Source organism: Dama dama, chromosome 18, assembly GCF_033118175.1.
Source record: "Dama dama isolate Ldn47 chromosome 18, ASM3311817v1, whole genome shotgun sequence".
Lineage (NCBI taxonomy): Eukaryota > Metazoa > Chordata > Mammalia > Artiodactyla > Cervidae > Dama > Dama dama.
In genome coordinates, this window is record NC_083698.1 from 71,822,492 (window position 1) to 71,846,854 (window position 24,363).

Consider the following 24,363-nt stretch of genomic DNA (forward strand, 5'->3'; position numbering starts at 1 on the left):
AGCTCCTCTCGGCCCTCCTCCGCCTGTGCAGCAGCCGCTCCTTGGAGGTTTGGTAGCTCCTCTTAGGTGGGGCCCCTGACCTCCAGGGTGGGTTAGTTCCTCTCGGCCGCTGCCCTGTTAATTACCTGGGGCCAAACTCTGGTGGAGGTAATGAAGATAATCATGTCCTCCTTCAAAAGGTCCCATACATGCACTGCTATACCCAATCCCCCATCCCTGCAGCAGGCCACCACCAACCCACACCTCCACTAGAGACTCCTGGACACTCACACATATGTCTGGGTCAGTCTCTTGTGGGGTCACTGTTCCTTCCCTAGGGTTCTGGCGCACACAAAGTTCTGTTTGTGCCCTCAAAGAGTCTATTTCCCCAGTCCTGTGTAAGTTTTGGCAGCTCAATGGTGGGATTAATGGCAACCTCCTCCAAGAGGGCTTGTGCCATACCCAAGTCTGCTGCACCATGGGCCCCTGCCCCTGCAGCAGTCCACTAATGACCCATACCTTCACAGCTGACACTCAAATAGAGTTCTGTTTCAGTCTCTGTGGTGTCTTTGGGTCCTGGTGCACACAAGGTATGTTTGAGCCATCTGAGCGTCTCTGGTGTGTATAAGGTTTGATTCTAAACACGATTTTGCCCCTCCTACCGTCTTTCTGGAGCTTCTCCTTTGTCCTTGGCTGTGTGGTATCTCCTTAAATTCACTCCAAAGCCACACCGCCACCACTCCCCAGATTCAATGTGTTTTCTATCAAATTACCAATGACATTTTTCACAGAACTAGAGCAAAAAATTTCACAATTCATATGGAAACTGAAAAGACCCTGAATAGCCAAAGCAGTCTTGAGAATGAAGAATGGAGCTGGAGGAATAAACCTTCCTGACTTCAGATTATACTACAAAGCTACAGTCATCAAGACAGTATGGTACTGGCACAAAAATAGAAATATAGACCAAAGAAACAAGATAGAAAGCCCAGAAATAAATCCATGCACCTATGGGTACCTGATTTTTGACAAAGGAGGCAAGAACATACAATGGAGCAAAGACAGCCCTTTCAATAAATGGTGTTGGGAAGACTGGACAGCTATATATAAAAGAATGAAATTAGAACACTTCCTAATACCATATATAAAGATCAACTCAAAATGGATTAAAGACCTAAATTTAAGAGCAGAAACTATAGAATTCTTAGAGGAAAACATAGGCAGAACACTCGATGAATAAATCAAAGCAAGATCCTCTATGACCCACCTCCTAGAGTAATGGGAAATAAAACAAAAGTAAACAAGTGGGGCCTGATTAAGCTTAAAAGCTTAAACAGCAAAAGAAATTATAAGCAAGGTGAAAAGACAACCCTCATATTGGGAGACAAAAATAGCAAATGAAACAACTGATTAATTTCCAAAGGATTAATCCAAAGGATTAATTTCCAAAATATACAAGCATCTCATACAACTCAATGCCAGAAAAACACACAACCCAATCAAACATTGGGTAAAGACTTAAACAGACATTTCTCCAAAGAAGACATACAGATGGCTAACAAACCCATGCAAAGATGCTCAACATCGCTTAATACTAGAGAAATGCAAATCAAAACCATGATGAGATATCACCTCACATCAGTCAGAATGGCCATCATCAAAAAGTCTACAAACAATAAATGCTGGAGAGGGTGTAGAGAAAAGGGAATGCTCTTGCACTGTTGGTGGGAATGTAAGTTGATACAGCCACTATGGAAGACAGTATGCAGATTCTTTAAAAAACTAGGAATAAAACCACCATATGACACAGCAATCCCACTCCTAGGCATATACCCTGAGGAAACCAAAATTGAAAAAGACACATGTATCCCATTGTTCACTGCAGCACTGTTTACAATAACTAGAACGTGGAATCAACCTAGATGTCCATCGATAGGTGAATGTCTTTTCTTTAAGAACAGAAACAAAACAAAGATCCCCACTGTTGACAATTTTATTCAACATAGTACTAGAAGTATTAGCCAGAGAACTTAGTCAAGAAAATGATATTAAAGGTATCCAAATTGGAAAGGAAAAAAAAAATTCTATTTTTGTAGATGACATGATGTTATATATTAAAAACTCTGAAGATTTCACCAAAAATCTGTTAAAACCAATAAATGAATTCAGTAAAGTTGCACGATACAAAATCAATGTAAAAATCAATTGCATTTTATGCATTAACAACAAACAATCAGAAGGAGATACTAAGAAAATAATCCCATTTACAATAAAATACTTAATTGTCTTAAATACTTAACTGAGGAGGTGAAAAGTCTATACACTGAAAACTTAAAAATATTAATGAAAGAAACTGAAAAAGATACAAGAGAGTGGAAAGATATCTCATGTTCCTGGATTGTAAAACTAAATGTTGCTAAAATGTCCATATTATCCAAAGCAATCTATAGATTCAATGCAATCTCTATCAAAATTCCAATGGTATTTTCAGAGGAAAAAAAATCCTAAAATTTGTATGGAACTACAAAAGATCATCAATATCCAAATCAGTCTTAAAAAATAGAACAAATTGCTCAATTAAAAAATCAACAAGGGACTGAGTAAACATTTTTCCAAAGAAGACATATTTGGCTGACAAGTACACAAATTATCAGGGAAATGCAAGTCAAAACCACAATTAGCTATCACTTCACAGATGTTAGGATATCTATTACCAAAAATATTTACAAGAGATAAATTCTGGTTTCTATGTGGAGGAAAGGGACATGTATACTATTAGTGAGAATGTAATTTGTTAGTCTCTACAGAAAATAATAAGGAGTTTCCTCAATAAATTAAGCACAGAGCTACTGTATGATTCAGTCTCATTTCTAGGTTCATATGTCCAAAGGAAATGAAATCATAATTTCACGATTTCAAAGAGATATCTATACTCCCATGTTCATTGCAGCATTATTCACAATAGCCAAGGTGTGGAAGCAGTGTAAATATCTGTAATCAAATGGATGGAAAAAGAGAATAAAGTGTGATATATGAAACAGCATAGATGAATCTGGAGGGAATTATCCTAAGTGAAATAAGCAAGACGGGGAAAGACAAATGCTGTAGAATCTCACTTATGTGTGAAACAAGCAAAACAAAAAATGATGTGCTCAAAAAACAGAGAATAGAAGGGTGGTTGCTGGGGTCTAGGGGTTGAGGGAAATAGGGAGAGGGTAGTAAAAAGGTACAAACTTTAAGTTATAAGATAAATAAGATCTTAGGATCTAATGTGTAACATGGTGGTTATAGTTAATAATACGGTATTGTGTAATTGAGATTTTCTAATAGAGTAGAACTTAAGTGTCTCTAGAACAACAATAACAAAAATAGGTAAATACGTGAGTTTATATGTGTTGTTTATTAATTCTATGGTAGGAATCCTTTTACAACCTGTACATATATTAAATCATCATATTGTTCATTTTAAATGTATTGCAATTTTATTTGTCAATTATACCTCATTGAAGCTGGAGAAAAATATATATTAGAAACAATGAAAAAAAATATTGCCTACAAAGGAACAAACAATTGCACTAATTGCAAAGAGTAGATATATTTTTATAATTTCCAGTTTCTACTTTATAAATTAAATATTAAGAAACTAAGAGATTATGATTGAAAATCATAATTTTCTCTCCATAGAGATTAACATTTTAAAACAATGGCACATTTTCAAACACATGATAATTGTGTTTATCACCAACAGACCCTCACTAAATCAACTTCCAAAGGATGTGCTTTCTAAATAGGAAAATTAAAGCCAGAAGAAAGGACTGTCACACAAGAAGGATGATTTGAGGTTACCATAGACCATAAATACTCTGTTTATGGGTACATGGCATACTTACAGAAACTCATTAACAAACACCACTGAAAAGCAAACAGGCTAATATAAATGTGCAACCTGAAGTTCAGAAACATCCAGGAGAAAGGAAATCAATGACAACTTTTGACCAGATGCAACAAGATCACTGGATGGGATAAAGCAAACTCATCAGACATATTTCCTATTTGTATAAGTGCAGCAATATTCCTAAGTATGTATTCTCTTGGAAGCTTAGAAATATCCTAAAGCCCATGGGATGTGAGTGATTACATTACAACAAAGGAATAGAGGAATAACACTTGGATTTTAAGAGCAGTTAATTTAGGTGGTAGGACTTAAACAATATTTAAAAATAAGTGTTGCTTCCAAATCTCCTACAATTGCAATTAACAATTGAGAGAAAATGGAATAAATTCTCTTTTACTCCAAAGTGGATTTTCTTAAAGAAGTACAAACATTTAAATGTTCTCAAAGAACAGATAAATTAATTGTTGAGATTCACATTTTAAGATTATTTGTATTGTTGTTGTTGCTTAGTTGCTGGGTCATGTCTGACTCTTTTGTGACCTCATGGACTATAGCCCACCTGGCTTCTCTGCCCATTGGATTTCCCAGGCAAGGATACTGGAGTGGGTTGCCATTTCCTTCTCCAAGGGGATCTTCCCAACCTAGGGATCAAACTTGAGTCTCCTGCATTGACAGGAGAATTATTTACCAGTGAGCCATCAGGGGAGTCCATTTGTTAAAGGAGTCATGAAAAAAATTATTTGGGGGCACCTATCCCTAAGGTATTTGTAATAGTATTAAAATGATTATTGTAGGCAATTTGGGTTCCCACCTCAAGGTGCTCATGGTCTGGGTGAAGGCAGGAGTGGGTGGGTGGCAACCATTCAGCAGGGCCCTGAGAAAACCCAACAGGAAGCCACTGATGAGTTTGAGGAATGAGCTGTCCAAAGTCTTCCAGGCAGGTAACCCAGAGCTGAGTCTGAAATGCTTTGGGGATTTCTTTCTGTGGAGAAATTTGGGAAGTAATTCCAGAAAGAAGTAATAGCTTTAACAAAGGCATTTAATCTTGGATTATCAAAGGAAATTAATTTAATAAAATTATATTTATGGAAATATGCCATGTATAACTTTAAAGGAAATCCAGTGAAGCAAGATAATTTTGTCTTTCTGCTTTCCCACCTCCAGCAACGTTGTGAGGTGTGGTAGTGAGTTCACTTGACTGTGGCCTGAGCACAGGAATGGCCTGGAACAGGTGGTCTGTGGAGAGAGGGCTGGCAGTCACACTGCGGGCTTGGGGGTTAGTCTGGTAACATCCTGACATTCTTTATAGGCTTGTGCAACCAAAACTGATTTTTCATGGGAATAAATGAGAACAGAGTTCTATATTTTCAAACTAAATACATCTATAAATATTACATCTATTTTTGCTTTAAAACTGCTTTATAATTTTCTTGGTGACGTATTCTACTTATGTGAATTATAACAAACTCTAGACAACTCTTAAAGAGATTGGAGTGCAATATCATCTCACCTGTCTTCTGAGAAACCTGTGTGTGGGTCAAGAAGCAACATATAAAACCCTGTATGGAACAACTGACTGGTTCAGGATTGAGAAAGGAGTATGACAAGGCTGTTTATGGTCACCTTGTTTATTTAACTTAAAGCACATCATGTGAAATGCTGGGCTGGGTGAATCACAAGTTGAATCAATATTGCCAGGAGAAATATCAACAACCTAAGATATGAAGATGTTACCATTCTAATGACATAGAACTAAGAGGAACTAAAGAGCATCTTGATGAGAGTGAAGGAGGAAACTGAAAAAGCCAGCTTAAAACTCAACATTCAATAAAGCTAAGATCATGACATCTGGTCCCATCACTTCATGGGAAATAGATGGGGGAAAATGTTGAAGGAGTGACAAATTTCTTCTTCTTGGGCTCTAAAACCACTGCAGATGGTGACTGCAGTCAGGAAATTAAAAGACGCTTTCTCCTTGGAAGAAAAGCTATGACCAACCTAGACAGCATATTGAAAAGGAGAGACATTACTTTGCCAACAAAAGTCCATCTAGTCAAAGCTATGGTTTTTCCGGTAGTCATGTACGGATATGAGAGTTGGACTATAAAGAAATTTGAGCGCTGAAGAATTGATGCTTTTGAACTGTGGTATTGGAGAAGACTCTTGAGAGTCCCTTGGACAGCAAAGAGATCCAACGAGTCCATCCTAAAGGAAATCAGCCCTGACTATTCATTGGCAGGACTGATGGGGAAGCTGAAGCTCCAATAGTTTGGCCACCTGATATGAAGAATTGACTCCTTGGAAAAGACCCTGATGCTGGGAAAGATTGAAGGCAGGAGGAGAAGGGGATGATAGAGGATGAGATGGTTGGATGGTATCACCAACTTGAAGGACTTGAGTTTGAGCAACCTCTGGGAATTGGTGATGGACAGGGAAGCCAGGTGTGCTGCAATCCATGGGGTCGCAGAGAGTCAGAGACGACTCAGTGACTGAATTGAACCGATGGTCTTTCCAGTAGTCATGTAAGGATGTGAGAGTTGGACCAAAAAGAAGGCCAAGCACCAAGGAATTGATGTTTTCAAACTATGGGTCTGGAGAAGATTCTTGAGAGTCCCTTGGACAGCAAGGAGATCAAACCAGTCAATCCTAAAGGAAATCAATCATGAATATTCACTGGAAGGACTGATAGTGAAGCTCCAAACTTTGGCAACCTGATGCAAAGACTTAACATGTTAGAAAAGACCCTGATACTGGAAAAGATTGAAGGCAAAAGGAGAGGGGGCAACAGAGGGTAAGATGTTTGGATGACATCACCGATTCAATGGACATAAACTTGGGCAAACTCTGGGGGACAGCAAAGGACAGGGAAGCCTGGCTTGCTGTAGTGCATGGGGTCATGAAGAATCAGACACAACTTGGCGACTGAACAACAACAGCAACAATGTTGCATTGTATATATACACCACTTATCCATTCATCTGTTGATGGACATTTACGTTGCTTACATGTTCTGGCTACCACAAATAGTGCTGAAAAGTGCACTGGGGTACATGCATCTTCTTGAATTACGGGTTTCTGTGGGTATACGCCCATGAATGAGATGGTTGGGTCATACGGCAGTTCTATTTTTAGTGTCTTTAAGGAACCTCTATACTGTTCTCTGTAGTGACAGGACCAATTTAGATTCCCATCAACAGTGTCGGAAGGTTCCCTTTTCTCCATAGCCTGTCCAGCATTTATTCTTTGTAGATTTTTTTAGGATGGCTATTCTGACCCATGTAAGATGATATTTCCTTGTAGTTTTGATTTGCATTTCTCTAATAACTAGTGATGTTGAACACCTTTTCATGAGCTTTTCAGCCATCTGTGTCTTCGGAGAAAATGTCTTTTTAGATCTTCTGCCCAGTTTTTGAGTAATTTGTTTGTTTGATAATGAACTGTATGAACTGTTTGTATATTTTGGAGGTTAATCTTTTGTCAGTTTCTTTATTTGCAGATATTTTCTCCCATTCTGAGGATTGTCTTTTTGTTTTGTTTATGATTTCCTTTGCTGTACAAAAGGTTTTAAGTTTAATTAGATCCCATTTTTAAATTTTTCACTATTTTTGCTATTATTTTCCATAGTGGCTCAGAGGGTAAAGAATATACCTGGAATGCAGGAGACTCAGGTTTGATCCCTGGGTCAGGAAGATCCCCTGGAGAAGAGAATGGCTACCCACTCCACTATTCTCACCTGGAGAATGTCATGGACAGAGTCTCTGGGGTCAGAAAGAGTTGAACATGGCTGAGCAACTAATACACACATTTTCATTTTACTCTAGGAAGTGGATCAAAGAAGATCCTTCTGTGATTTATGTCAAAAAGTTTATACCTATGTTTTCCTCTGAGCGTTTTCAGAGGAAACTGAAATATAGTATTCAGCCTTACATTGTGGTCTTTAATCCATTTTGAGTTATTTTTGTGTATGGTTAGGGAGTGTTCTAATTTTATTCTTTTACATATAGTTGTTCAGTTTTCCCAGGACCACTTATTGAAGAGATTGCATTTTCTCTACTGTGTATGCAGGCCTCCTTTGTCATAGATTAGGTGATCATATGTACATGGATTTATCTCTGGGCTTTCCATCTTGTTCCATTGATCTATATTTCTGATTTTGTGCCAGTACCATATTGTCTCGATTACTGTAGCTTTGTAACATAGTCTGAGGTCAAGGCATCTGATTCCTGCATTTCTTTCTCAAGATTGTTTTGGCTATTGGAGTCTTGTGTGTGCTATACAAACTGCAAAATATTTTGTTATAATTCTGTAAAAACAATGTCATTGGTAATTTGATAGGGATTGCACTGACTCTTTAGATAGCTTTGGGTAGTATGGTCATTTTCACAATATTGATTTTTCCAATCCAGGAACATGGTATCTTTCTCCCTTTATTTGTTTCATCTTTTATTTATTTATTTTTTCCACCAATATTTTATAGTTTTAGACCATAGATCTTTTGCCTCTTTAGGTAGGTTGATTCCTAGTATTTTATTCTTTCTGATATGATAGTAAATGGGATTGTTTCCTTGATTTTTCTTTCTAATCTTTATTATCAGTATATATGCATCCAAGAGATTTCTGTGTGTTTGTGTCCTGAAACTTTACCAAATTCATTGATGATCTCTAGTAGTTTTCTAGTAACATCTTTAAGATATTTTTATGTATAGTATCATGTTATCTGAAAACAGTGACAGTTTTTACTTCTTTTTCAATTTTAATTTCTTTTATTTCTTTTTCTTCTCTGATTGCTGTGGCTGGCTTAAAACTCAACATTCAAAAAATGAAGATCGTGGCATCCAGTCCCATCACTTCAAGGCAAATAGATGGGGAAACAATGGAAACAGTGAGAGACTATTTTTTTGGGCTCCAAAATCACTGTGGATGGTGACTGCAGCCATGAAATTAAAAAATGCTCGGTCCTCAGAAGACAAATTATGACAAACCTAGATAGCATATTAAAAATCTGAGACATTACTTTGCTGACAAAGGTCCATGTAGTCAAAGCTATGGTTTTTCTAGTAGTCGTGTATGGTGTAAGAGTTGGACTATAAAGAAAGCTGATAGCCAAAGAATTGATGCTTTTGAACTGTGGTGTTGGGGAGGACTCTTGAGAGTCCATTGGGCTGCAAGGAGATCAATCCAGTCAATCCTAAAGGAAATCAACCTTGAATTTTCATCAGAAGGACTGATGCTGAAACTGAAGCTCCAATACTTTGGCCACCTGATGTGAAGAACTGACTCATTGGAAAAGAGTTTTTGATACTGGGAAAGATTGAAGGCAGGAGGAGAAGGGGGTGACATAGGATGAAATGGTTTGATTGCTTCACTGACTCAATGGACAAGAGTTTGAGTAAACTCCAGGAGAAGGTGAAGGAAAGGGAAGCCTGTCATGCTGTAGTCCATGGGGTTGCAAAGAGTCAGATATGACTGAACGACTGAAAAATAACAAAAGGACTTGCAAAACTATGTTGAGTAATAGTGGCAAGAGTGGACATCATTGTCTCGTTCTTGACCTTAGAGGAAAAGCTTTCAGTTTTTCAGCACTCAGAATAACATTTGCCATGGGTTTGTCATATATGGCCTTCACTGTCTTGAGGTTCCCTCTATGGCCTCTTCTAGAAAATTTTCATCATAAATGGGTGTTGTCAAAAACTTTTTTTCATCTATAGAAATAATCATACTTTTTTTATTCTTCAATTTGTTAAATGGTATATCACATTGGTTGATTTGTTTATGTCAAAGAATCCTTGCATCCCTGGACTAAATCCCACTTGATAATGGTATATGATCCTTTTAATGTGTTGGATTCAATTTGCTAATATTCTGTTGAGAATTTTTGCATCTATGTTCATCAGTAAATTTGGTCTATAATTTTTTGTGTGTGTGGTATTTTTATCTAGTTTTGGTATCAGGGTGATTGATAGTGGCCTCATAGAATGAACTTGGGAGTGTTACTTCCTCTGCAATTTTTTTTCGAAGAATTGGAGAAGGATAGGTGTTAACTTTTCTCTAAATGTTTGATAGAATTGGCTTGTGAGGCCATCTGGTCCTGGACTTTTGTTTATGGTAAGATTTTTAATCATAGCTTCAATTTCAGTACTTATAATTGTTCTGTTCATATTTCCTATTTCTTCTTTGTTCATCTTGGAAATTTGTAACTTTATAGGAATTTGTCCATTTTACTGGCATGAAGTTGCTTGTAGTTTCTTTTAATCCTTTGTATTTCTGTGGTGTCTGTTGCAATTTCTCTGTTTCATTTCTGATTTTATTAATTTGAGCTATGGTATACAACTAGACAATGCAGTACCATTTAGCAGTAAAGATAAGTGAGCTATCAAGCCATAAAAAGACATGGATAAATCATAGGTAAATATTTCTAAGAGAAACAAGCCAGTTTTCTGAAAATGTCACACTGTTACATTCTGGATAAAGCATAAATTTAATGGTGGTGAAAAGATTGGTTCTTTGTAGGGATTCAAGGTGTTAAGGAAGCTAAATAGATGAAGCACAGTGAATTCTTTAGAGTGGCAACATGATTCTCTATGACACTGTAAAGAAGGATTCTATGAGCATATTAATCCTTCCAAATAGTTAATACTCACACTTTATAAAACTCACTAGGATATGGGAATATATCAAGATGGAACACAGAATATAATAATCTAACTATGTTAAAATTATGAGATAGCCTCACTTGAATGGAAGAGGGGGACAGGTACAATTTAAGAAATGATTAGAATCTATACAACTAAAGACAAAGTGCAAATAAACACTGCACTATAATTAGTAGTATCCCCCACAGGGAACTGGCTAAATAACCTGACACTGCTGGACATGTTTACTGGAATTGAACAATTAAGTAAACAGATGAATGGAAGTGGGAGCCAGATTTCTATCTGTTAGAGTGAGAGTTTACAGAAAGACAAGTAGAAGAGAGTAGATGATCCATTTGATAATAATTAGAATTGGAGACATCAGTGTGAACTTATGTCTAGCCTTTTGTTTATACAGAAGGGAAATACAGACATATTCACAAATATATGTATACACACAGGTTATATATACATTTGTCTATTTCCCAGCTATTTTAGCTGAAAGGCCTAGAAGAAAAAACATCGTGTTAACAATGAGCACACCTATTACCAAGATCTTGGTTTCTAATGTCATTCTAAAACATAAGGAATTAGGACTTCTTAGAGCAATGGCTGATTCTAGGGCAAGGACAGGACATATATAAGATGAGCCTAGAGCACCTGTTTTACAGCACTAGAAATTAAGGAAGTGATAAAAGAAACAAAAAAATGAACAAACTAATACAAAGGACCCTATAATGATGTAAGTTTGCAAAGGGACAGAGAAGGTAACTGAAAAAACTTTCATGGCTGAAGATGCAAAATCATAGCAAGGAAGTTAAAAAGCAGTATAGAGCTGTAAGTCAAAGAATAAAAAAAATGTCCATATGATATAAATAAATAATTGAATGACTACATACATACTTGCATACATACATACATGCCTAAGTCAGGGACTGAGACAAACCTTCATGGAGAAAAATCCTAAATAACTGGAGGTAGGTCCTGTGCATTCAAGGAGATGGGCTATATCTCTCCAGTCCTAAGTGTGTTCTATGCAAAGTGATTTCTTTCAAAGAGTACAGCCTGGAAAAGGAGGAGAATGAACAACTTTATAGTGAAGAAAACTGGCAAACACCAGATGACCAGATGATTAAGATCAACAATAACAGTGATGAGTCATGTGGATAGTACACACATTAATACATTGTGCAGAAATGACACTTGACTCTTGTTGCCCTCCAAAGTGACCATTATCCCAGCCTAATAATTCCAGTCAAATTCCAATAAAGGAGCATCTGGCAAAATATCTGGCAGCATGTGGGAAAACTGTGAAGGTCACCCAAAACGAAGAAAAGTCTGAGAAACTGTTGCTGCCAATTGGAGCTGAGGGGACAGGTTAACTAAATATGACGTGGTGTACTACATGGAATCTTGGAATAGAAAAAAGACATTTGATAAAATTTAAAAACTCTGAATAACTATAGCTTTAGTTAACAAAATATATAAATACTGGTTCATTAGCTGTGTTAAATATGTGAAGGTAAGATGTTAATAACAGAAGAAACTGGAGGTGGGATATATGAAGACTCTGTACTATCTTTGAATTTTTTTCCTTGCGTCTAAAAGTATTCTAAAAAGAGCAATCATAAAAAAAAAAAAAAAAGCTGATGGAAATGCACAGCCATATTTTGGGTATGAGAGAAAACCTTACCATCAAGGAAATATTTGAGCTAAGAAAAAGGGTGAGGAAGACTTACTTGGCAGGCAGAAAAGGAAGATGTTGTAGGCATAAGACACTGAAGATCCAAATACTGGTGGTGAGCGAAAATACAGCTCTTCCGAGGAACTGAAAGAAGGAGCATCCTCCAGTCCCCTCCCCTACCTCCCCGCCCTCCCAACCAGCCTTCTCTATGAACCATGAGGGAGGTCGGAGAGCCTGGTTAGCCAATTGATTGAGAATCTTGACCTCTCAGGAGAAAGGGAAGTTATAGGAGAATTTCAAGCAGACAAAGGGCATGATTACACTAGTGTTTTTGAAAAGTTGCCCTTAATGTTTCCAAGAAAGTGAAGGGCTCAGCTCACTTCCTTTTTTTTTCCCATTACCCTGCCATTTAGAAACCTTACGGGCTCCTTCAGCCATACTCTCCTTTGGATGGTAATGTTTAGGGATACTTCTCCATCCCAACCCCATCCTTCAAGTTCAAGAGTAAGAAGCATGTCATGCAAAAGCCATAAATGAATCTTAGAAGGAGGCTGAAGAGTCCCATTTTTCTCAGACATTTCTCAGGCCATCAAAGGGTGTCTCAAACAAGTTTGTCAAATACCTGGAGCCTTGGAAAGTAAGCTTGTGCCTTCCTTCCTTCAGACATAATATTTCAGTAATTAGTAATCAATTATCACGCTGTTTCTGCAACAGTGAACTTCCTTTTCCGTGATATTTTCTCCTCACCAAAGCTGTGCTGACAGGCGATTGAGTCATATCTTTCTCAAGCCCGCCCAGAGCCACACACTCTACAGAGGGAGAAAGGAGAGAAAATGAGACGATCACACTGGATTATGGATAATTGGATAATTATCCCTAGTTGAAAGCGCATCTTGGAATCTACATTCAACATAAAGAGATTTGGCAAAAAGAATGCTGATGTCAGGTACTGAGTAATTTTATTTCAGAGTAGGAGATCAGCAGGGAGGGTTTAGTCATCCTGATTCTCATCCAGCCTCTTCGCTTGTCTCCCTCCCTGTGGCTTTTTCTCTTAGGATCTAAACTCTACACTTTCATCAGAGAGAACCTTCTCAAACATCATGCTGTCGTTTGAATAAAGGAGGAGGAATTGTGGTCCATTCACTTTTACAATGAAAATCCTATTGTATGAGATCTTCCATAATCTTGCCTCTTCCTGCATTTCAGTCTCATTGATCACTCCAATCACATGGTCTTACATTTTGTATTTCAGAAACATGGGGTCATTGATAGGTCTCCAGACTCAAAACTGTTTAATAAATCCATGCTCCCTTGTTTCTAAACTTCATTAAATATTCCAGCCTCCACGTTGGTACTTGAAAAAAAAATCTGGGTACTCTTGCATACTCTTTCCTTTCCCCACATGTCTGATCCACCTGTAGGTCCTATTGACTCCCTTGCTTCATTTCTCACCATTCTCACTGCTGACACGCTCATCCACACCCCCACCACTAGACACATGAATAGTCTCCATACTGGACTACTGCACTAATTCCCTAAGTAGTCTCTTTTCTTCCAACTAGTACTCCCCTACAATCCACTGGGCTCTTAAAACTAGAAATCCGATCATATTATTCCTCTGTCTAAAATGCTCCATGGCTTCCCACTGTTCTTTTGTAAAATCTATTTTTTATTTACCTTCACTAACACCATGCATCTCATTTAACTTCTTTTTCTCCTTCATACCATTCCTCAAACACTTCAGAACCCCCAGTAAAGGTCCCTCTGAGCTGAGAACAGGCCGCCTGGCCCAAGAGTCTTTAACTTCTTCAGCACAGTGAGGGTCCGGGCCACACTCTAGCCTCCGCCAGGGTGTGCTCTTGGTTTCTCTGTTGCACACCCACAGATTGGAAAACCATTCATTCTAATTCTCCACATGGTTTGGACCACTTGCTCCAGTTATTCATACTTTATACAATTTAGAAGGCCCTCCTCCCCAGATTTGTAGCAACCTTCTTGGGACCTGAGCTCTAGTTAAGGCATCCACCCACTAGCACTTCAGGTAAAAAGAGGGGCACTCAACTCAAGAGTTACCTTTCTTCAAACTTTTAAAAAATACATCTTTTTTAAAATTTGTTTTCCCATTCATCCTCACAAATATCCTGATCCAGGTATAAATCACTACTAATTTATTGAGGAAGAAACTAAAAACCAGTTATGCAACTCAGGTCTTCCTACTTCAAACTCTGAGCCTTTTTTAATGGCTTCAGATTTCCAGTTACTCTTCTTCCTCTCCCAATTCTAAACCTGCTTTCCAAGACTGGTCGGGGTTTAGTCCAAAGGTGAGTAATTCCTTTTCCTCAGCTCATCCAGCCTCTATCCAAATCCATCATTTCTAAGTACATTCATCACAGGGAAATTATAATATTTATTGACTCTCTCCAACAGGCTAGAACTACAACATATAAATTATCTAATTTCCTTATGATAATATCATTCTGAAAGGACTTTTGAGTTAAATGAGTACATCTTCCTATTTGACAGATGAAGAATTGCTGGGTTGCAGGGTAATTCTATAGGTTTAAATTTTTGAGAAAATGCCATGCTTTTCCACCATGACTGCATTATGTTACACTCATACTTGCAACGTATGAGGGTTCCACTTTCTCCACATCCTCAGCCAACACTATTTTCCTTTAAAAAAATTATTACACCCATTTTAATGGATATGAAATGTTATGTCATTGATTTGTTTTGATTTGCATTTTCTTAATGACTAACAATGTTGAACATTATACATATTTATGTATATACTTTTTGGAGAAATGCTTATTTGTACATATTCTTAGAGAAATGCTTAGTGGAATGTCTATTCAAATCCATTGCCTACTTTATTTTTAATATTGAGTTGATTTACAAATATTTTCTCCCATGTTGTGCATTGTTTTTTTCTTCTTTATTTAAGGTATTCTTTGATGCAAAAAGGTTTTCAATTTTTATGCTTTCAAATTTATATGCTTTTTGTTTATTACTGTTGGTGCCTTTCATGTGATGTCCAAGAAACTGGTGCCCAATCTAAAGTCTTACAGATTTACACATATGCTTCTTCTAAGAGTTTAGCACCTACATTTTGTTTTCATCAAATCTGGAAATACCTGACCATTATTTATTGAAAAATTTTTCAGTTATAACTTCCTTGAAGACTCAAATAACACATATATTAAGTCATTTGAAGTTTTTCCACAGCTCACTGATACTCTTATTTTTTTAAATCATTTTTTCTGCATCTAATTTTGGATATTTTCTATTGCTGTGTCTTCAAGTTCTCTAGTCTTTTCCCCCCTGTAATATCAAATATGCCACTAATTTCACCACTCTATTTTTCATCTCAGATGTTCAAATTTTCATTTTTAGAAGTTTCATTTTTAAAATACCTTCCATTCTTGTACCTGCTCGACAATTGCTGCAGTGCTTGCACATATAGACTACAGTTATACCAACAGTTTTTATGTCCTTGTTTGATAATTCTAACAACTGTAGCAGTTTTGAATTGGTTTAAATGGATTGATTTCTCTTCTCAAAATGGGTAAATGTTCCTATTTCTTCCCTGTTTCTTTCCTGGAAATATTTGATTAAATACTAGATACTATGAATTTTATCTTTCTAGTACTGGATATTTTTGTATTTCTTTAAATATTCTTGACCTTTACTCTGGAGTTGATTAGGCTACTTGGAAATAGTTTGAAGGCTTTTGTTCTGACTTTAATATTTATTAGGAAGAACTTTAATGTTTGAAATGTTCATTCTAGTGCCAATTATTCCTAACTAGTGATCTTTCTGAATACCCAGCCAAATTCCCTGTAAATTATGAGGTTTCCATTCTGGTTACTGGACACAGGCACTATGCTCAACCCTGTCAGTACCAAGTTTATATCTTTTCATCCTTTTCTTTTGAGACTCTTTCTCTGAATTTGGGTATTTTTCACACATGGATGACTATTATTTCTCTGGGCTTTCTTGAGCTCTTTGCTGTCTCTAAGTGTCCCCATGAGCTAGGATTCGGCAGCATGGGCTCAAGGGAACCCTCTTCATATCTCCAGAGTTCTCAGTGCAGACCTCTCATCCCTGAAAATTCTAGCCAGTTTGGTGTCTCTGGCTTCTCAGCTTCATTTCCCTAGCTCAAGGGATCTGCCAGGCTCTGTCTGAGTCCACTCCCTAAGACTTTACCAGGAAATATTCTAAGTTGAGGTAATTACAGGCCTTAGTTCTTAAGTTACACTTATCTCAGGGATAACTGTCTTGTAAGCTGTTATTTCAAATTGATTTTTCTCCTTTCTTTCTTTCTTCGTGTCTTTGTTGTTGTTTTGGGGAGGAAGGTAAATCTAATCAATGTTGCTCAGTCTTAGCCTAAAGTGGAAGTCCCTCCTATAATTAGGGACTTATATAAAATATTATATAATTATATAATATAATTAATATAGGCTAATTCTTTATAAAAATGATTATCATTTTTCCATCATAAATTCCATTTTCTAAAATCATTTCCTAATATTCCTGTAAGTCAAAAGTATTACATTCTCTTCTATATATTTAGAATACATTTCTCTCCTTTATTACTCATTCCAAAATGTCTCTTTCTTCTTCTGTGTTCCCTTGGCACTGTGCTCTGTGGTGTATAGTGATTTTCACAATGTTTTTTGTTGAGTCCATTGTCTTCAGTGAGGGTACATATTGTGGCTTACTCATCTCTGTAACATTCCTTCCATTTACCAATAGAGATGATTTTTAATAAGCACCTTTGAATGGGTGAATAAATAAATGGAAATGAACTTATGAAATTATAGTTATTAGACATTGGCTGGTGTCTGAGAGGACATTTTGGAGTGATGGTGTGCCACTTCAAGGGCTTCAAGAAGCAGACACCAAGTTGAGATAGACATGCTGGAGATTTGGGGGACAATATCTGTGAAGGATAAAAGAGGAGGGATCAGAAATAAATGAAGAAAGACTTCCTACCATGGTGCCATCTGACAACTGTCAGAGCAGAGATGGCAGAAATAATTGGGTAGAAAAAGCTTTCACCTGAAATGTACTTTCTCAGAAAGTCTTAGTCAAACTGATGAGGTTACCCCTAGAAAATAGTGTTGTTAAAGAAGTCTTGCATTAGACGGAAATGACCTTGTGTCTTACCCAGAGGGCTCAGTCATTGGCTGGAGTGGCTGATTGGAAGTAGGGACCCAGCTGGAGCACTATAGCAAATCCAAAGATGGTGCTTGTGCAGGTTGCCAGTCAACTGTGCTTCCCAAGGCAGATCTCCTTAAAAGATATAAGGATAAATGTATGGATACTATAAATGGATAGGAGATAGGACAGTGAGCAATCATTATGATTCCAAATGCCTGCTACCCACCTCTATGATTCCCTGTGGGAGAATACAGTGGAAGTTGGAACTGACCCTCAGGGGCATTTGTGGGCAGCCCACTACTTTAAGCATACAGGTCTTGGAGCTGGTCTATGGCTTGCCCAGTTTCTAGCTTTCTCTCTGAATCTGCTGTGCTAGGGCACAGAGCCTCACTGCTTATTCAAGAATCATTTTATGAGTCTCCTGCTTTGAGTGCTGGCAGATGTAATTTGTTGCCTTTATTATCTTGTAAAGATGCTAATCTCCCAACCACAGCGAGGGGTTGCTTCTGTGATTGATTTTGCCTCCCTACATGACATGTTGAAGAGCTTGCTGAATCTCCATGCCATGCTTGCCAAGGTTCCTGCATTCCTCATCTGTCATAGGGAAAGTGATGGGGATAAAACTGTACAAGCAGAACCTTGCCACAGGCATCCATCATGAGTCATGGGGTAAAGGATGGGAGAACAGCCAGATGCCTCAGCACCCTGATTCTGTGTTCCCCACAAAGATACAGAACCTCTCACTCGGCTAGTGTCATTAAGTTCGACTCTGCTCCCTAAACACTGACACCTGATCAAGAAAGTCTATGCAAAACAGAGTGAAATGGAATATGGAGGCTGAATTCTGGATCTTGCAAAGTAAAATTTTTTTTTTTTTTTTTGCACTATTTCCCTAGGCCAGCTTTTGTTTCTCCTACACACTTGTTCTGCTTTCTTAGATCCACTAATGAAGGGAATGGAGGTTTGGGGCCATATAAAGCCATTCTAGCAAGGAGTCAGCTCAGACATCATGATATGTGTTTTTATGCTTTAGTTGGTGACAGAAGATTCTGTTTATATTTTCAAATCAGGAGACATACTCACTCCTTTCAGTCAGATGTGCCTTTATTCAATGCCAATTTTTTTAAATCCAGAAACAGAGTGAAAGTGTTCATGTATTCACTGAACACATGCAACGTATGAGTTGGGTAAATTTTTGGATGTCAGGTTTCAAGTCTGGCAATGAAAGGGCAATGGAGAATAAGAAAGAAGAAGTGTCTGTTCTTCAGATTAATTCTTTCAGGTGTCTTTAACACCATCTCCCTCTCAATAGAGGCCCCAGGCAGACACCTTCAGTGCAGGGACCAGGTGGGTACCACCATGAACTCTGCCTGACTTGCTGAAGGATTCCAGCCTAAGGCCAAAGCAGCTTGCAGGTGGCTTTCCACCTGAGTTGGGAACTCAGGAAGCCCAGGCCAGGCCTGCATAGCTCACCCCCTTACCCACCCAGGGTCTGAAACCCATAGACAGGAGTCCAGTGACATGGGACAAAAGCATGGCACCTGGCTCAGGACCAGCGTGAATTCTGTTCTCAGGGTTTTTGTTGACGTTGTTTGTTTGTTAGTTTGTTTTTGGCTGTTTTGTTTTACCATGCAAGAGGAAAAAAATCATTAAGTAAGACATAAACACAAGTTAAGGGAATAGAGTATTACTCCTGGCTGTCTCTGGAGACATTTTCCTTTTATAATTGAAACTGTGAAGAATCAGGTCGAGGGGAAGAATGTATAAAATGGGAGGCACCAAAGCAGCTGAAGGTACTTACATTGCAAATTAGATAAAACGGAGGAGTTATGTCTCTTCTGCAGGCCTCTGTCATACATCTTCCTTAGAAGAGTTTACTTTTGTGATAAGAAATGTGATAAATGTTAGAAAATAGTTTGTGTAATCTAAATCCCTGGGAGGGAGAGAATTCAATTTTCATCAACTTTGTAGATAAAAAGTGATAAACATCTTAGAAGAAAGAGTTAAGGAATTTCTTCATTATTATTATTATTATTTTGTTCTCTCTCTTTCTCTCTGAATGACGATTAGATTTGACAGTCCTCTTGCACAAAAAGAGAAGATAATAATAATCAGTTATTGCAACTTTGTCTTTGAAATGTGAACAGTATCAGATTGAAAGATGAGGTACACAGATTTCAGCATTTTTTAGTGTCATTTTATATCTACACTAGTCATTTGCATCTACATTTTCTTTTTTGAGTTTTAAAGAAAATTAATTCAATTAAACAACTGTCTGTGGATACCTGATAGTCCTTGGGGTGATGCAAACATGAATGAAATGGGGATCCTACTCTCAAGTATTTAAAATAAGAAAGATAGATTAATCAGCAACCTGAACAAAAAGAAAAGATGATCAGAGAATGAAAGTGGGAGAGAAGAAGGAAGGAAGGAAAGAAAGAGGAAGAGGGGGAGGAAGAAAGTAAAAGAAAGCTCTTGGATTTACATTCACCCTGTTTTCTCCCAGTTCAGGTCCAATTTTGTCCAGTTTATTCTAGGGTTGTGATAAGCCCTGTGTAGTTTATTTGTGGGTTTGAACTCAACTTCCTCCTGCTGTATGACTTTAGGTATGCTATTTAAACCTGAGTTTTCTCTGTAGGATATCATTTAGTTTTCTCTGAATGACCTTAGAGATCATTTAAGTTTTCCACTGTTATTTCTATCTATTGCATTTTCTTTCACTTCATATATGTTGTCAACTGAAACACACATACACACAACATGAGAGCTGTAGGTTCAGTTTTATTTGAGGCTTATTGAGGACTATAACCCAAGACATAACCTCTTAGTCACAGTTCAGAAAAGGTCAGAAGGAGGTCAGTATATATGTAATGTTGGCAAAGGATACATGAAATCAAGTACAGATCTCAGATGTCTATTTTTTATTTTTTCATTTATTTTTATTAGTTGGAGGCTAATTACTTTACAATATTGTAGTGGTTTTTGTCTCTTTAAATGATTTTTATGCTTTTCTAGATCTGAGATGATGCAAGAAATTGGATTCACAAAATTTTCTCCTGTAAATATCTAACTACCTGAAGACCTGTTCTGCCAGTTTTTCCCTGAGCACAGAGTGTCTTTAATAAATAAAACATTGCCTGCCATAATAGTAAACAAATGATCTAGTCATAATATTAGAGTTACCCCCACAGTGAGCCCTGAGGTAACTCAGGAAGGAAACAAGGAATGCCTGCCATCTAGCAGCCATCAGACTGCAACCCTCCCAAGCTGGGCATCCTGAGGAAACTCAGAATGAGAAAACACAGGATACTAGCCTAGAGAGCTGAGCTGCATGTCAAAGGAACTATTTCAGTGAGTCCAGACTCTTGCATCTTTTCATATATGTTGCTATTGTTCTGTCGCTAAGCCATGTTTGATTCTTTATGATCCCATGGACTGTAACATGCTAGGCTCTGCTGTCCACTACTGTCTCCAAGAGTTTGCTTAAATTCATGGCCATTGAGTTATTGATGCTATCTAAGCATCTCATCCTTTGCTGCCCCCTTCACCTTTTGCTTTCAATCTTTTCCAGCATCAGAGTCTTTTCTAATGTGTTGGCCCTTCACACCAAGTGACCAAAATACTGTAGCTTCAGCATCGGTTCTTCCAATGAATATTCAGGGTTGATTTCCTTTAGAATTGACTGGTTTGATTTCCTTGCTGTCTAAGGGATTCTAAAGAGTCTTCTCTAACACTACAGTTCAAAAGCAACAATTCTTCAGCACTCAGTCTTCTTTATGCTTCAACTCTCACATCCATACATGACTACTGGAAAAACCATAGCTTTGATTATATGAACCTTTGCTGGCAAAGTAATGTCTCTGCTTTTTAATATGTTGTCTAGCTTGGTCATAACTTTTCTTCCAAGGAGCAAGCGTCTTTTAATTTCATGGCTGCAGTCATCATCCACAGTGATTTTGGAGCCCAAGAAAATAAAGTCTGTCACTGTTTCCATTTTTCCCCCATCTATTTGCCACTAAGTGATGGGACTGGATGCCATGATCTTAGTTTTTTGAAAAGTGAGTTTTAAGCCAGCCTTTTCACTCTCCTCTTTTACCCTCATCAAGAAGTTCTTTAATTCCTCTTCACTTTTTGTTATTAGAGTGGTATCATCTGCATATCTGTGGTTGTTGATATTTCTCCTGGCCATCTTAATTCTAGCTTGTGGTTCATCCAGCCTAGCATTTCACATGATATACTCTGCACATAAGTTAAATAAGCAGGGTGATAGTACACAGCCTTCTCATACTCCTTTCCCAATTTTGAACCAATCAGTTGTTTCATGTCTGGTCCTAACTGTTGCTTCTTGACCAGCATACAGGTTTCCCAGGAGACAGGTAAGGGAGTCTGCACTCTCATCTCTTTAAGAATTTTCCACAGTTCGTTGTGATCCAGATAGTCAATGGCTTTAGTGTAGTCAATGAAGCAGATGTTTTACTGAAACTTCCTTGCTTTCTCTATTATCCAATGAATGTTGATAATTTGGTCTCCAGGTCCTCTGCCTCTTCAAATCCCAGCTTGTACATCTGGAAGTTCTCAGTTCACAAACTGTTGAAGCCTAGCTTGAAGGATTTTGAGTGTAACCTTGGTAGCATGTGAAATGAGCACAACTGTACAGTAACTTGAACATTCTTTAGCATTATTCTTCTTTGGGATTGGAATGAAAACTGACCTTTTCCAGTCCTGTGGCCACTGCTGAGTTTTCCAAATTTGCTGACATATTGAGTGCAGCACTTTCACAGCATCATCTTTTAGGAATTTAAATGGCTTAGAGGGAAGTCCTTCACCTCCACTAGCTTTGTTTATAGTAATTCTTCTTAAGGCACACTTCCCACTTCCCACTCCCCACTCCAGGATATCTGACTCTAGGTGAGTAATCACACCGTCATGGCTATCCAGGTCCTTGAGAGATTTCCTGTATAGTTCTTCTGTTTATTCTTGCCTCCTTTTCTTAACCTCTTCTGCTTCTTTAGGTCCTTACCTTTTCTATCCTTTATCGTGTCCATCCTTGTCTGAAATGTTCCCTTGGTATCTCCAGTTTTCTTGAAGAGATCTCTAATCTTGCCCATTCTATTGTTTTCCTCTGTTGGTTTGCATTCTTCACTTAAGAAGGCTTTCTTATCTCTCCTTGCTATTCTCTGGAACTCTGCATTCAGTTGGGTTTCAGTTCAGTCGCTCAGTCATGTCTGACTCTTTGTGACCTCATGGACTGCAGCATGCCTGGCTTCCCTGTCCATCACCAACTCCCGGAGTGTACTCAAACTCATGTCCATCAAGTTGGTGATGCCATCCAACCATCTAATCCTCTGTCATCCCCTTCTCCTCTTGCCTTCAATCTTTCCCAGCATCAGGGTCTTTTCTAATGAGTTAGTTCTTCTCATCAAGTGGCCAAAGTATTGGCGTTTCAGCTTCCGCATCAGTCCTTCCAATGAATATTCAGGACTGATTTCCTTTACGATGGACTGGTTGGATCTGCTTGCAGTCCAAGGGACTCTCAAGAGTCTTCTACAACACCAGTTGGGTTTATCTTTCCCTTTCTCATTTGCTTTTCACTTCTCCTCTTTCCTCAGCCATTTTTAAGGCCTCCTCAGACAACCACATTGTCTTCTTGCATTTCTTTTGCTTGGGGATGGTTTTGTTTACCACATCTTATACAAAGTTACAAACCTCTGTCCATAGTTCTTCAAGCACTCTGTCTACCAGATCTAATTCCTTGAATCCAGTGACTAACACTTCCTGGGCTCGAAGGCCTAAGAATATCTGCCAAATAAAACATAACTGTCAACTTTTAGATTGTGCTTTTTTTTTCCAATCAGCATCTTAGTCTTGATCGCTGCTCTGTACTTTTTACAGAGTATGTTAAAGGTCAGGACGCTATGTATAGTGATTGAACTCTTTTCGAATGAGATGGAGAGTGACATTCTTTATTTGGCAATTTCAATGCTGTGTTTTTTCAAAAGATTGAGTCACATAATTTCATTATAAAACTTCATTATTGAACTTCAGTAATAAAAAACAGTTGGCAGCTCTATCGTAGATAATATGCTTCATCTTACATTGTGTGTGTATGTTAGTCGCTCAGTTGTGTCTGACTGTTTGTGACCCCATAGACTATAGCTCGCTAGGCCCCTCTGTCAATGGACTTCTCCAGGCAAGAATACTGGAGTGATTTGCCATTCCCTTCTCCAGGGGATCTTCTCAACTCAGAAATTGAACCAAGTCTCCCTCATTGCAGGCAGATTCTTTACTGTCTGAGCCACCAGGGAAGCCCTTATCTTACATTTCACTGTGTTTAAAATGAAAACTCTTACCTCTCTCTTGCTTTTAGTTGAATTGGCCTGGTATATCTATCTCCCTTTATATCAGTGTTATGGACTGAATGGTGTCCCCTCCAAAATTTATATGTTGAAGCCCTAACTTCCAATATCACCTTTTTTTGGAGTTAGGGCCTTTAAAGATGTAATTAAGGTTAAATGAGGTTAGAAGGGTGAGGTCTTCATCCAATAGGGCTGCTATCCTTGTAAGAAAAAGAAATGACACTAGAGATGCATGTGCTCACAAAGAAAACAGCAAGAAACAGCCCTCTGCAAGCTAAAGAGAGAACTCTCATCAGAAATCAATTCAACCAGCACCTGACCTTGGACTTCCAGCTCAAAGATTGAGAAGTCAGTGTTGTTTTGAGCTACCCAACCTGTGACACTTTGTTATGACAGGTCTGGTAGACTAAGCTAGGCAATTCTGTGACACTTTTTTTAAAGTGAACTTTTAAAATACATTTAGATTTTTTCAACCAAATTAAATCTTCTTCTTAACAACTAAAAGTCTAGATTGTCTAGATTTTTTTTAATAGTATAAGTTCCTCATAATGTTATAAGTCTTGGTGAATGTTTGAATGATTCTTTAGTAGCCCATTACAAATTTAAAAATGAGACTCCGTTCAATCCTTCCCTTTCTCCTCCCTTCTTTCCTTC